This window comes from Tachypleus tridentatus, chromosome 10, assembly GCF_004210375.1.
Source record: "Tachypleus tridentatus isolate NWPU-2018 chromosome 10, ASM421037v1, whole genome shotgun sequence".
Taxonomy (NCBI): Eukaryota; Metazoa; Arthropoda; class Merostomata; order Xiphosura; family Limulidae; genus Tachypleus; species Tachypleus tridentatus.
This window is the reverse complement of record NC_134834.1, coordinates 64355099-64369127: the sequence shown is the minus strand read 5'-3', so window position 1 is coordinate 64369127 and position 14029 is coordinate 64355099. Positions and strand designations below refer to the sequence as shown.

Sequence of the window (14029 nt, the reverse complement as noted above, 5' to 3'; positions counted from 1 at the left end):
AGCACAAAGCAACACAAATGACTCTGTGCTCTGCTCACCACGGGTATAGAAACCCGATTTCTGGCAGTGCAAGTCCGCAGATATATCGTTGTGCCTTTATGGAGACTTTAAAATCAGACTTGGTTTGTTTTTTCTTGCATCATTTAGGGTTTAGCTGCCTTTAGACCTTTCCAATAATCTGCAGTTGTCATTAATGTGATTACGATATCTTGAGTTACAGGCTATGCAAGTATTGTATGTAACTGAAATTACGATGCCCTGCCTTTCTTGAACTTAAATTTCCTCCAAACCAAACAACAACAAAAAAAGATCAGTAATTTTCCTGTGGCAAGAATCCTTGTCATAGACGTATTTGCCTGTTTACGTTAGGCAACACATACTGAGGTATTGGAAGTGTGTGTGTTTGTGTGTACATTTTCTTAGAGCAAAGTCACATCGAGCTACCTGCTAAGTCCACCGAAGGAATTGAACCCCTGATTTTAACGTTGTATATCCGTAGATTACTGCTGTAGCAGCAGAGGACCATTGGAAGTGTCAACATTACTTATAACAGATCAAGTGAATAATTTGAAGATTAAATGATAACAGACAATGACTTTTAAGACATACCATGTCTACGATTTTGAAAACCAATGTTACTCAAATATTTTGTTTCTTATTATCGTGAAATTAAGGGTTACGTTGCTTGGGCTATAAATTCGATGATTTGTGGTTCACGTTCTGCATTTTAAGGCCGTGGGAACTTTATAAGAGTGGGAGTCAAACCCCGGTATTCGGTTAGGTTAGAGTAGCCTAAGAGCTCACAATGGGTGCTGTTACCTAAGTGTCATCCCTGTAGTCTATCATTTTAAAATTAGGGAGGGGTATACGCAAATGCTGTTGTGCAGCTTTACGTGAAATTCTGAAAAAGCAAAACGTTACTTTAGATATCCACATTACCCTGATAGTACGAGGCACGGCCTGGCCAGATGGTCAGATCGCTCGCTTCGCAGTCTGAGGTTTGCGCGTTCAAATCCCCATCACACCAAATATGTTCGCTCTTTTAGCCATGGGGTATTATTATAAAGTGATGATTAATTTCACTATTCATTAGTAAAAGAGTAGCCCAAGAATTAGCGGTGGATGATGATGACTAGCTGCCTTCTATCTACTCTTACACTGCTAAATTAGACACGGCTAGCGCTGATGGCCCTTGTGCAGTTTTGCGCGAAATACAAAAACAAACAAACCGATAGTAGCCAGTCTGTTTACTTATGTGTTTCTTTAGTAATACATAATTTATTATTATTATCATTAAAGCATGTTATTCTTACCTCTTAATAACACCTGTTGTTCCAAGACTGGAAGGATTAGAAGAAACTGTACAAACGAAAAATATAGAACCAGGAACTTCATCAGTTTATAAACAGTCGGTTAAAGTAAAAGATAGTAGTATGTTTCATGGCGAGTTTTGGTTATTGCTACAATGGCACGCAATTCTATTAAATTAATATAGCATTTATCTTTTTATATTCTACAATAAAAGCGTTTTTAACAAGAGTTCTTCATTCATATCAATATTTATTTATATGAAAGTGCACTGAACAGTTTGAGCGTTTTGCTTTGTTCGGTTAAATGAATTCAAGTAAATTAGAAATAACTAATCAGAAATGAAACATTTAAAACCACTACAGAGTCTGCGGCTGGCAAGGTAAAATTTTTATACCGTGATGTCGTTAAACACCTTTCACGTTTACAGCAGTGTTTTTTAAGAGAAATAGCCATCGTCATTACTCCATTCAAAGCTGCCCGACATGGCGAGGTGGTCAAGGAGCTTCACTTGCAATCAGAGAGTCACGGGTTCGAATCCTCGTCACACCAAATATGCTCCCCCTTTCAGCCGTTGGGGCGTTATAATGTGACGATCAGTCCCTTTATTCGTTGATAAAAAAGTTAGCGGCGGGTGATGATGACTAGCTGCCCTACCTTTAGTTTTTCACTGCCAAATTAGGGACAGTTAGCACAGATAGCCCTCGTGCAGCACTGCGCGAAATGTCAAAGTAACCAAACTCTTCAAAGCCGGATATAGAAACCCTTTCTGACGGCGGACACTGCTGACGGGCTATCTCCTCCTGATTAGTAATTCAAAAATTAGGGATAGTAAATTATATCTGAAACATAGTTGTCTCTGATGTGGCTTTCTAGCTCATATACAGCATATAAGGCTGTGCGGCTTCAAAATACCACTTCTCTAAATATTGCAAATCTACTAGTTTATTTTAATTAAAAAGTCGTTATCTAGTGAAAAAAAGAGTCAAACTTTTAATATTGATTAAAGTTACAACTGTACAAAAGTTACACTTTGACAAAAACATTATTTTCTAATTATCAGTATCCCTGTAAACAAAAAAACTGCAAATAAATGTCATAACTCGGGTATTGTGTGAAAGTGACTAATATCACATCCATTCACTCACGTGACCCTTTCCATAACACATTAATGTACAATACCAACATATACATATAAATTTCCTTAATGTGTCACATAGCGTTTTATATAAAGTGGTCTGTAGAGTGTGTAGATAGACTTAGTTATATTCAAGTGAAAATTTCTGACCCAGACGCAGTTGCAAAAGAATAAAATAAACACAGTTTTTACTTCTACTGATACACGCATATATAGGGACACATATCTATATACCCTTTAAACCGTACAAGGAAAAAGACTATGTTATAGGGCCCATATGGAAGCTCGAGTTAGCAGACAGTTACAGAAGTGTGTATCGTAGGTGTCATGTTCCGCTCTTTTAAAGAGTAGGGCGGAAATTCTACTTCCTTTCTAAGACGTTCCCCATACATTCCATTAAATGTTCTTGAACCCACTGATAAAAAAAAAAGAATCCCTTTCCGCCTCTCCCAACCCTCAATCTGTATACATCTCCATGTTTTCTTTTGTTTTTATTCGTATTTGTTTCATAAAGTTTTGAAGAAGAAATAATGTGTTTTAATAAAAGAAAATAATATATTTATCCTTATTCGAGCTTTTATATTGCATAATTTCTATTATTTTTTGTATGAAATTATGATAATGAAAACTGATTTAAAGAAATGATATATAACTATGCTTCTGTGCCGTGTTTATATGAAACACTGCAAACGTACTTAGTGGTGATTTAAGTCACGTGGGCTTACAATAAAAAAGTCGTTTTACAGAGTTATCACCATATGACTTAGCTCTAGGACGAGGAAATGTAAGGTTCAGAATTGTATTTGAAACAGCACTGTATAGAAACATCCGGTGTTAATAAAACGAATTTCTTGTGTTAAATGTGTTAATACTTAATGCCATATATACACACTAACAAAAATGCACACACAAATACATCAGAGTTAAATTTAACATCTAAGTTTTGGACACGTTATATATATATATATATATATGTATATACTGCATTAATCTCAGAATATTTCAAAGGTTCAGCTCTGAGGATTCATTTCAAATAATTCATGCCCTTAAGCCAATTGCTCACAAATTTATAATATATTACTTTTTACACGTTGTATAATTACGTTTGTCGGAACAACATAACTCTTATAAGCACTTTAACTCGAATGTAAGTGACACCGAGCTATTCTATAAAGAAGATACAAATGTATGGCAGAAGGTTAGAGCCCTCCACTCCAAACAGTTTCCTTTGAAGAAGAAGATGTAATTTCTTTCCACGAAGGTTTATTTATCAAATATTTTTGGGACAAAAATGAATAGCCCAATTCTTCGAGTGTTATCATTATTCCATTGTTATAAAAAAGGTAGCACAAAAAACACATCCTGTAATTATGATATGTGTTATATAAATAAATGAGAAAAGTTTTACATTATTTATAAAATGAGTTGCCTGTTGAGGTTGTTACGAATGGAAAGCTTTTCATACTAGATGGTATGAAAAATGTGTTAGTTTCCTGTAGTGTGGACAATTTAATTTTTAGTTCTTCAATCCACAACCTGATTAAAATGTAAGTTTTAAATTATATTTACCATAATTAAATAAAAGTAGCATTTTTGTCGTGATATATAGAACAATCAAATTTGAAATGTCTAATCATGTCTAATCTATTGTTCTTTTTTATTATAAAATCCTCAACCAATCAGAACTCCTGGTACAATCTCGTGTTCGCAACTGGGAGAACCAACAAATTTGTCAAATTTTTACAGTTTATTTCTCCACCATTGTTAACGTGTGCTATATATAATATTATTATTATTATTGCTATAAATCTGTGGCCATTGAAAAATAAACGTACAATAATGATCACACAAATTACTTTTTCTTTATGCTCCTGAAGAAGAATGGTGAACTATTTGAAAGTGTTCGAGCTTTGGGTCTATTTGAAAACCATTACAATTTGTGTATATGATCCTCCGTGTTAACTCTTGAATAGAATGAGTAATATATCTGTAATTCGACTATGTGTTTGTTTTCCTCTGCTGGACATCGATAGTTTTTAGAAGATCATATCTGGTAATACATATAAAAAACAAAAAAACACGAAGAGTTTCGATCACGAAAAGAAAAGAAAAACACTTTAACTATAACAAACGGGACATTTAGTTTATCGTGTTACATTACGATAATCTAGATTAAACGCAGAGTGAATAAAATTAGGGATTACAATCATTCGGAAGATTTTATTACGTGTACTTCGTTCTGTAATTCTATGTTTAATTCATAAAGCGTGCTCTTACGTGTCTAGCAAAGGATGTTTTCCAAGTGTACGTGTGTAATCAATTCGAAAGAAAGAACAAACAAAAAATCAATGCCAGCTTCTGGGTTCTGAGTAAGTAAGGAAAAAGAGCATCTTAAAAAAGCATTAATTTGGTATCACGTATTTAATATGGTTAGCTAAGTATCAAATGGTTAATTAGCAAGCTTGGCTAAAATGATTTACTTATTCCCGAACGGATGAAGTGACACTTTAATTTTGAAACGTCAATAAAATGGCTAGGCATTTCACAAATGAATAAATTTATATTTGTAATTTGAAAACTCGAATAAAATGGTTTTATGATTTCCGAACGGATAAGCTGTTGTTTATATTTAATTTATAAACTTCCATAAAATGGATTACTGATTTTTAAACGTATAAGCTGATAAATTATACTTGCGAACTTAAAACATTTTACCGATTCCCGAACCGATAAGCCGATACTTTTAACTTAAGACTTGGTGGTTTATTATCAAGCACAAAGTTATAGCATGTGCTACGTGTGGCCCAGCAGGACCAAGCGTGTTAAGGCGTTCGACTCGTAATCCGAGGGTCGCGGGTTCGAATCCCGGTTGCACCAAACATGCCCGCCCTTTCAGCCTGAGGGCGTTATAATGTGATGGTCAATCCCACTATTCGTTGGTAAAAGAGTAGCCCAAGAGTTGGCGGTGGATGGTGATGACTACCTGCCTTCCTCTGGTCTTACACTGCTAAATTAGGGACGGCTAACGCAGATACCACTCGAGTAGCTTTGCGCGAAAATAAAAAAACAAACAAAAACAAAGAAACATGTGCTACGTGTGATGTACTCGTCACGAATATCGAAACCCGGTTTTTTAGCGATATAAATCTTTGAAGCCCCTGAGATTTCTTCTTGAGCTACTCTGGGGCTTGGTTTACGAACTTAAGTAAAATAGCTCACTAGTTCCCGAACGGATAAACCGTTATTTCAAATCAAAATTAGATAAAATAGTTCACTGATTTCCGAACGGATAAACCGTTATTTTAAATCAAAATTAGATAAAATAGTTCACTGATTTCCGAACGGATAAGCTGATATTTCAAATGTACAAATTCAAATAAAACAGTTTATCGATTCCAAACGAAAAAACTAACATTTTTTTAAATTAAAATACTTGATATAATACTTTAATTTTTGTTTGTTTGTTTGGAAATTTCGCACAAAGCTACTCAAGGGCTATCTATGCTAGCCGTCCCTAATTTAGCAGTGTAAGACTAGAGGGAAGGCAACTAGTCATCACCACCCACCGCCAACTCTGGGGCTACTCTTTACCAACGAATAGTGGGATTGACCGTCACATAATACACCCCCACGGCTGGGAGGGCGAGCATGTTTAGCGCTTTAATGCTTTTCAAACATTAAGCTGACATTTTAAACCACAAATCTGTTTGTTTGTTATAACGCACAAAGATACACAATAGGCTAATAGTGCTGTGCCCTCTGCGAGTATCAAAACCTGTTTTTAGTGTTATAAGCCCTCGAAATTATCGCTAACATATCGGTGGAGCCTTCAATTAACAAACTTTACTAAAAACGTTTTACAGATTTCCGAGCAGATAACCAGACATATTATATTGACAAATTTGAACAAATGGTTTATTGATTTCAGATGGATAATCTGACAATTTTAATTTAGAAACTTTGATAGAATTGTTTGCTGACTTCTTAACAGATAAGCCAACGTTTGTAATATAAAAGAAGTTTGGTAAAAATATTTTACTGGTTATCAAACGGATAAGCGGACATTTTTAACTTACAAATTTTAATAAAATGGTTTACTGTTCTAGTGCGAAGATATTGACATTCTAATTTTACAGTCCTTGGACGTGATGTTGATCGTATTATTACTGAAATAACCTCAGTAATTTTGATGTGAATAAAGGTCTTCAGATAAAGAATCCATCGACTAAGCTGGTGGCTACCAGAACACGTAGACAAGGAAATACAGAATCCGTAAAGGTGACATGAATTCTGGTTTAGACAATAGAACAAATAAACGCTGTGAAACGAAACAGTGCGTGAAGTGTTTTTTGTGCTTTATTAAATGGGGGTAAATTCTGTTTCTTCCGCGTTGCTCGGAATGAATTTTGAAATGCGTTGTTTCAGAATCTTCATATGAGATCGCTCTGGTGGTCAATTTGAAAAAGGAGAAAAAAGAAATTTTGCACAAAAAACATGGTTTTTAAAATGTCCAGTTCAGCCCTCCACCCTCCGGTGTATATTCGTCTTGTTTGGATAATTTCTTTGCTGGAGGGAAGGAGAGAAGGACTGTCAGGTTGTTGTTCTGATTTTCTCTGAGCTCTCGAACCCAGAGACTTCCAAGGCTGTGGCGGGAACTGGCACACTGACAGCGCACACTGCGTGAACAAAATATATTTTTAGCGTGAAGGAGTACCTGTTTTCTCTGGTCATTATTCAGCAATAAAACGAGAAAAAACAAGCATTCCTTCTTTATGTACTAGGAATTAAGTTGTTTGTCAAAACTCTATATGTTTTTTCTTTTCTTATGCTAATTCTACCACATCTGACTTGTTCCAATTTTCACGTTTTCTTGATCGTGTTTCAAGGTTGTCTTAAGTTAAATCATGTTTCATTCCTGCTTTGGCAAAGAAATATGGGGTTGAACGAACAAAGTGATAAGTCTTTTCTGTAATTCTTGTATACCGAAAACATTTGTAAGTCACTAAATGCATAACATCTCTGCACTAGAATCGTAAAATTGTCGTTAGATGGCGCTTATATATGAAAGACGTTAGTTGATGTTGAATTCAAAAGATATTGTTGCTTTCCTGGTAATTTTTACATTGTAGTTTGATTGTTATAATGGAATTTGCTATTCATAAAAGCTATACTGTAACGGAAAGGAATGAACTGTCTTTAGTCTCTTTGTTCCATGACTTTTAGGATTGATTTGACTTGTAATGCTTTTGTTTGTTTTTTGTCTCGTTAGACACTGTCTGTAAGTACTATAATTGGAAAGGCATTGCCAGCAGGAGATAGTTTCCTTCCGGTAAACTATTCATTTAAGAATGTTAACAAAAATAAAAAATAAATAAAACTATGAACGCGAATGTTATTTCATCCTTTCCCCTCCCCTCAGAGCATCGATTTTTGAGTACGGTATATATATGTGCAAGTGAAAATAAATTGTCAGAGTGAAACATTGAAACCTCCAGAAGTTTTGGATAATATTGTATTCATAATTAATTTTCAATATTGCCCGACGTTACGTAAAATTACTGGGCACTAAACTGTTGTTTACGATGTATTCAATCGATAAACCCATAAAATTTATTTTAATACTACTGAAATGGTTGTCATTTTATAACAGTTACTATTTAATGCAATAGGTCAAAGCGCCCTCTAACGACATTTATTTAATAACTTTTTGCTGTAAGTGTAATGAGCATTGTATAACGTCATAAGCTGAGTTAGGCACTCATTGTTTAGAGTGTGTTCTGTCAGAAAAATCTAGAACTCAGTTTATACATAAGTTGATATTTATTACCTCACGTTTCACTTAAACCAGTGTGACCTCATTATATTCGCAGTTACAAACATATTAATTGAGTTAAATTACAGATTCAATTAATTATTATATTGAATACTCTTAACCAAGTATTTTCTGATAACAAAATCTTCATGACTACAAGTCGTAAGGTTATTTAAATAATGACGTCAGTGAAGTCACATCTTGTTGTTTAGAAATGAGTGCAAAGGATTTTGAACACGAGGAAAGAGCCAAGAAAACGTACATATTTTACTAATCATGTTAAATACAGATTATCTGAAAATGTACGTTTCTGAGTCGCAAACTGCATGTTTATATGCTCGCTCACACAAATCATACATATATGTAAAGTAATATGCAAATACAAAAACTAATTACATGTGTGTGACGACACAGTGGTATGTCAGTGGACTTACTAAAAACCGGGTTTCGATACCCGTGGTGGACAGAGCACAGATAGCCCATTTTGTAGCTTTGTGCTTAACTCTAAACAAACAAACAAACATACATTTGTGTGTGTGTATATATGCATAGTAACTTATTGAGAGAAACTCAAATTCTCTTACACTGTTAGGAAACGTTAGCATGCTTTATACGTATCTCGGTGCTTTAGTAGTATGTTTGAAGGATGATAATATCATAATTGGGAGCTCGTTCCCTGCGCTCCTCTCCAGTGGCACAGCAGCATGTTCGTGGATTTATAACGTTAGAAATCGGGTTTTAATAACCATGGTGAGCAGAACACAGGTAGCCAGTGAAGCTTTAGAATTATATGAAAAAACATACTTTATGCTGAAAGTCGCACACAGCTATGGTTATTCTGAATGATTTTGAGTTTATTGAAGGTTTTGAAATATTTACATTACAATACATTAAATTAGGCGTAATGCATCATAATGTTTCTTAAAGAACTGTAAATACAAGCATTATAAGTCTATCTATTTATTTATATGTACACACACATCTATCTGCTTATTTCTCAATATGTCTGTTTGTTTACTGAATACGACTTCAAGTGGAATCATATCATTTTATCAATTTGTTATTCTAACCATTGAACCAACTTTCAAATTTACCTAAATTCAAAGGTTATATATATATATATATATATTATTGAGCTTTGCACGTGCTTAATACACTGTGAGTTACTTGACAGTGAAGAGCATTACATCGAATGGTAAATTGTAACTATACTGTGTTGTGTATTCTCTCTGACGTTAGTGTTACCTAATATCACATTAAGACTACCCTAAAAGGTTTGTAAAACAATGTAAAGAAATACATGATACCACGCCTTAAATAATGATAAAAACCACTAACAACATCGTTTTATTTTGAGTTTACTTACTTATTAATTATCTTTTATTACAATTTACAGTTTTTATAGCAAGTAAGATTTATTTTTAGAACAGATACGACGTTTCGATAACACAGGCCTATGAATTTAAACCTCATGAAGTTGTTTTACTTTTAATAACATATTTTCTATAATTCAGCCGAGCAGATGTCAAAAATAATATTTTTTTTCTATCATGTATGGATTTTATTTGTTTACCACAATAAACATTTGTTTTTATTATTATCTTTGTTATGTTTAGGTTCCAAAACGATCGATAGACCCTCACGTCACGATTGGTCTAGAGCAGTGGTTCCCAACCTTTTTTATGCCCCGCACTCCTAAAAAAATTTAATATGTTCTCGCACCCCTCACAGTAATTATTTATTTAAGAATAAAGGTGAAGGTGACCAAAACAAATGTTATCTCGCACCCCCCTGGAACGCTATCTCGCACCCCTGGTTGGGAACCACTGGTCTAGAGAAAACTATAGCTAGTGCTCATCAGACATTTAAGCGTAACAGAATGTGACCTGATTTGAATGAAAATAATTCACTTATTAACGTAAAAGTACATATGATGTTCTGTGAAAATTCTGTACGTTATGATAAAGAAATTTATATCATTTTTAGAATCAGTGTCCAGGAATTACTGTTGAATGTACAAATTTAAAGACAATAGAACCATCGCTATCCCGTGTAATTCTCAAGTACATAAGTTTTAACGATAATGAACGTTTTAGTATTTAAATAAACATTCAACAGAGTAACCATATACTTAACTTAAAGAATTAATAGTGGTTACTTGTTTATGTACATACCAATCCGCATGAATTTTACAGATGATTTATCCATGGCTAAACAAATGAAATCAAAGACGAATAAATATAAAAACTATGGAATATTTTCTGCACACCAATCCCTAATTTTATGGAAATATTTTGTATAAGATATTTCACAGTTGTTGTTTTTTATTATTATTTATTCATCTTTGGTTTGGTTTCTTTAACCATGAGCGAATAATCTGTAAAATTCACACAGATTGGTGATTTAAATAAAATATGAGTCAGTGTGTGGGATATTGCGAGGGTCAGACGGTACAAGTATCAGTTACATTTAGGATACTGACTGAGAAATGATGGAAGTATATTAAACGCCTTCTGTAACAGTGTGTTAAATACTATATCATATTCAAACACTCGCATATAAAACTTATGATTCTCATTGTTGCCTCTGGTGAGATTTAATTATCCTAAGACAAATAGCATATTGATTTTAGATATTGAATTTCCTTTACGTTTACCCTGCAAGTGAAAGTCTAAGTTACTATAAGTTTATACATGAAGGTATTAAAAAGATGAAATTTGAAATTAGTCCTAAAATGCTGTTTCTCAATGTAATCGATATAAATTTGTAAACTGTCATCCCAGAAAGCTATATTATCGATAGAGTTTGTTATTTGACATGTTACATGAAAATGTGTCATTGTGTTGGAAAATATAAATGTTGACAAATAACGTGTACTTTCTTTTCTTCTTATAACGCGTTCCAAATGCTTAGTTGGACTCGTAAGAAATGACACGGAGAAGCAGTTCAAACGTTGATTCTTCACACGTGTTCAAAATGTTCAATTACAAGCTGACTTTCCAGCTGTTTCAGAGGGAACGGAATTCATCGGAGCTGTAACTAGGCCTACGTTTTTGTGGAATCCTTTTTAAATTCCTGTAGAAAATACTGTAAAAACTGGAGAGAAAGTACTAATAAAACTAAAATATTCATAGTTTTTATAGTATTGCACATGTGCCTTAATATTGTACTATTACTTTTCTCTTCTGATCCCTACCGCGAAATTTAAGAAAACAGTAATAAAGTTTTATATAACTCAGAAATGAAACTATATTTGACCGTTTAAAAGCTTTGCGTTTTTTTTTTTTAATTTCGCGCAAAGCTACAGGATGGCTATCTGCGCTAGCCGTCCTTAATTTAGCAGTGTAAGACAAGAGGAAAGGCAGCTAGTCATCATCACCAACCGCCAACTCTTGGGCTACTCTTTTACCAATGAATAGTGGGATTGGACGTCACATTATAACGCCCACACGGCTGAAAAGGCGAGTGTGTTTGATGCGACCGGGTTTCAAACCCGCGATCTACAGATTCCGAGTCGAACACCGTAACCCACCTGGCCATGCCGGGCCTCCGTTTAGAAGTAAAGAAATATAATTTTAATTATCTAACGAACACTAAACACATTTGTTCTTCCACTGTGATGTAATTTGACAGCCGAGACTTAAATAAAATAAGAATTCGAGAGTATACGTTTTTGAGAAGTAGCCCATCAGTGGCACCGCGATGTGTCTGCGGACGTAAAACGCTAGAAACCCAAATTTGATACCCGTGATGGACAGAGCACAGATATCTTATTGTGTAGCTTTGTGCTTAATTTCAAACAAACAAACAAACAGCTTGAGAAGTATTCGTATTCAATTGCGGTGTAAATGTGTCTAAATTAAAGTTTCGAAAATAGCAAAATACTACATGCTATGTAATGAAACAGATTGTAGTTTTATATCATGTTCTTTTTTTGATCTCTCAAAACGTTTTAAGTTTGGGAACATTTCTATAACCCTGGTAAGGCCTTCATATATAACATTGTTACGTGCATCGTAACCATTGAAATTCCTAAAGATAAAAATGCACTTATGTACGTTCTGTGCATAGTGGCATAAACATCTAGACGATACTGTTGTTACACGTACTGTAACAATGAAACTTGGAAGGCTCCTGAGAGATAGTGTTGTTCTCCCTTTCTTAGGTCGTAGTAACAATAATTAGTTTCCTGTTATTACATGTATTGTAACAATAAAACTTGGAAGACATCATTATTGTTCATTCTTTCTATTTCTGAGATTAACTAAGAATAATTAGTTGATAATATTGCGTACGTTGCTGCAATAATACACAGAATATACGTTAGTTGATATTACCTGAGTTATAAATTACGTCTTGAAATGACCAATAGTCAGTGTTACAGGAGTTATTATGGTAAAACATAGAACATTGAGTATTTAGTATTATATGAGTTATTATGGCAAGACATAAAACATAGAGTAGTCAGTGTTATTAAAGTTATTATAGTAAAACACATATTGAGAATATTGAGAAGTTAGTGTTATATGAGTTATTATGGTAAAACATAGAAGACTAAGGAGTTAGTGTTATATGATTTATATGGATGAGACTCTTGGATCATACAGTTGTCAATATTATAAGGTAAACGAAAACTTCTCAGAAAATGAGGAACATGTATGGATTGCTGATATCAGTTCTTCAAAAAACGATGAAAACAAGATACTAGAGATGGCATTTGTATCATCTCTACATAACAACACAGACACGTAGTTTAGTAGAATGTTAGCAGACAAAAAATAGAATAAATTAAACTCACTTGTGATGTGTTGCTGTGTGTTAATTTTTGCTTGTGATATGTAAGGATGATGCCTATGCGATATTTCATAGTTGCACGACTGTTTCAATTCGTTGTGAGATTTATTTTGAAGTTAAGCACAAAGTTACATAATAGACAATCTGTGCTCTTTCCAATACGGGTATCGAAACCTGGTTTCTAGTGTTTTAAGTCTGTTTCCTTGTAAGATTAGAATTCACATTTTCTTTGTATCTTAATGTTAAGACGTTTAAATAATATAGCAAAAGAACTTGACGGTTACAGTTCAGTTCTCTGATTATTAATATAAGAACAAGAAAAATGTTTCTATAGGCTTCATCGATAATTTCCAATAGTTCATTCTCATATTTTCATGTGACAAGACCTGTATGAAAATAACAGAAAAAGAATGCGAAAAAAATGTTATTCTGTTATGAAATAATTAAAAACTAGTAACTCGTAAAATAATAGAAACGTATAATTCACAAAGCAATGAATGCGTGCGCTCTATCCGATTGCGAAACAAGGATGTCTAATAACAATTTCCGTTGAGTTTTCTTTGTATCAGTGTTTGTTTTGTACCGGTTAGTCCTAAGCAGAAGCGTACGTCCCCCCCTTCCCCTCCCATCCTTCTTTCTTTGCGAATACTACAGTGAACTATTTATCGCACCACTTCCTTTATTCTTTGACCTCGGGACAAAGATCATTTAGAGGTTATTACGAGGACGTGTTTTTGTTTTCAAGTGCTATTTCATTTGCAGTTGCTGGTTGATGACCTTCATTGAATTGTTATTATACATATTTCTACTTTTCTTATAAAGTTAAGACTAATTATGGCGTAAGTACGACTAGGTAGATAGATATATTTTGGTCAGTGTTATTTTTATAACTGTTCATGTATATACATTGTCCAAAATAAAACAACTGCGTTTCCCTCCTTTTAATTTTAACGTTTTCTATCTACTTACCATAAAGT

The 14029-nt window shown here is 33.9% G+C and overlaps 1 protein-coding gene across 2 annotated transcripts in view; it reads left to right on the top strand.

Moving 5' to 3' along the window:
* Positions 1-14029, top strand: part of LOC143229454 (zinc finger MIZ domain-containing protein 1-like) — a 177362-nt gene that overhangs the window by 23226 nt on the left and 140107 nt on the right. The gene's annotated exons all lie outside the window — the stretch shown is intronic.